Source organism: Loa loa (genome assembly GCF_000183805.2).
Source record: "Loa loa unplaced genomic scaffold supercont3.383, whole genome shotgun sequence".
In the NCBI taxonomy this organism is placed as follows: domain Eukaryota; kingdom Metazoa; phylum Nematoda; class Chromadorea; order Rhabditida; family Onchocercidae; genus Loa; species Loa loa.
In genome coordinates this window covers 19,032-21,606 of record NW_018108563.1, presented here as the reverse complement: position 1 = coordinate 21,606, position 2,575 = coordinate 19,032, and positions in this window count along the sequence as shown.

The following is a 2,575-nucleotide window of genomic DNA, read 5'->3' as shown; positions in this document are numbered from 1 at the left end:
AAGTAAATTGTAAGGGTAAAGAAAGATATGTAAATTTACGAAATCATTTGAAGGACAACAGCATGATTCGAAAAGTGGAAAAATGTTTTTTTTTTTTTTTTTGTGTCATAAATAAAAATTTTCATTTAATCGTTAATTCAAAAATGAAATGAATTTTTTTTTCCCTTCATTTTATAGAAAAATTTCCGGAAGAAGAGGAAGTGTTATACTAATTTCCGGATATTAATTATTTCAAAATGAATATATAAAGAGGGGGGGGGGGAAAAAAAAGGTGGGAAAAGATGAAAGAAAAGTGGAAAAAGTAACATTTTCAATTTATCACATTACAACAAAAAAAAAGAAAATTGTTACATTCCGGAGATTTTTTTTCATTTTTTCTTTTTTTTTTTTGCTAATTTATAAAAACTTCTAAAAGTGCTTTTTTTTTCCCCAAAAATTAAAAAATTATCCATTTAATTTTTGAATTTATTATTATTAAAATTAAATTGTTGAAGCAAGAGAAAAAAAACGAAATTCAAGGATTGTAACTTTTTTTTTTTTCGACTACTATTATTTCTTTTACTAAAACATAAAAATTAAGTAATAGGTAATACAGTAAGCTTGAAGTAAATTGTGTAACAAAGCAACCTTTCTTACTTTTTACTAAATTTACTTGCCTAATTTTTCAAATTAATAATAAATTATTAATTGTTTTGATGAATTTTTGAATTTAAAATATTGTAATTATGCATTTGAAATTGTAAAAAAAAATTGTTACAACGACAAAAAAAAAAAGGGAAAGTAATGAAAAAAAGGAAGCGATGAAAAAACAATTGATGTTTAGTATAAAATTAAAATCTTCTAAAATAGAATAATTGAAATTAATTATAAATGTTCTTAAAATTAAAATATTCTTAAAGTCATTCATAAGCTTAATTAATTATGGAAATACTAGTTGTATTTTATTTGCTCTCAATTTTTTTTTTTTATTTACTATAAATATTTTTACTGTGATTTTTTTTTTTTTGTTTACTATGATCTTTTTTTGTTTATTGTAATTTTTTTGTTCGCTATTAATTTTTTTTATTTACTTTTATTTACTATAAAAATAGTAGCTGTATTTTATTTACTATCACTTATAATAAAATACTTTTTTTTCAATTATGATTTTTTTAAAATTTTTTGACCGAACATATTTTAGTTTCACTTAAATTATTAGTCTATTATTAGTTAAATTAATAATTTTAGGAAGCTAAAAATAATCAAATTTAAATAATTTTATAAGATTGCTAATATTTTTAAGCTTTTTTTCTTCCTTTTTCTTTTGAAGCATCTCTATTACATCATTTAATTAATTTAGCCAACAAGTAATTAAAGTTAAAATATGTTTATTATGTATATATATACATATAAAAGCTAAGATTAAAGACAGTATTTTATTGATATTTGAATAAAATTGTATCTATCATATGCTATTTGCTTATTGAAAAATGAATTTGTTATTATATAAATGTTAAATTAATGAAAATTATAATTATTTTATCATATGCTGAAGTAAGGAAATTTTTTTTTTGGATTAATTAAATGATAAAAATGATAATCTGATAAGATGAATTAAAATTTGATTAAATTTTAATATTATCTATTGTATATTGATAAAATTTTTGTTATATCATACATTATTATTTTTATTATTATTAGTAAATGAATGTGAAAAGCAACTCGTTAATTGCTAATTAGTAACTCTCTTTCTTTCTTTCTCTCTCTCTCTCTCTCTCTCTTTGTCTCTATCTTTCTTTTTCCCTTGATGAGCGGGTAATATGAATGGGGTAAGATGATGTACAGGAATGATCAATTTTCGAGTTCTTTGACAAACCCGGTATCCGAAATGTGGTAAGAGGAGGGAGGAGTTGGGTCGGGTTGATTGCTTTTACTTTTGTTCATACCAATGCCTATATATTACTACAATCATTCTCGTATCAAATGGAAAACTTTCTCCTCTTACCCTCCTCCTATTTTTTTTCCCCCCCCGCTTTCGCATTTCCCCCGCCCTCCGATAATTCCCATTTAGTGCATATCATAAATAAACGACAATTTTTTTTTATTTATTTTTTAATTATTTTCAATGGCATATATGTCAAACCAATTTTTTTTTTTCTTTTTTTTTCTTTTTAAAAAAAATTTTAAAATTATTTTGATATATTACTAATATTTTCATTTCTATCATTGTTTTATAGTTTAAAAAAAAAAAAAATTGTAATAAACGATAATTTGCTATAATAAAAATATTGATTAAACAATGTATTTGAATTCATTTGAAATCCTTTTTTTTTAATATTAATTAAGCAAAGTTAAAAAGTATTTAAAATCATTTGAAAAAAATTTTTTTGAATATTAATTAAACAACGTTAAAAAGTATTTCAAATTCATTCGAAAAGAAATTTTTTTGTTTTTTTGTTTAAAAACTCATTACTATTATTATTTAATATCATTATCACTTTTATCATCAATATCAATGATCATCATTAATATTTCATTGTATTCTTTTATCGTCTGAAAAATTAATTATTAATCATTATTAATCATCATGTTACAT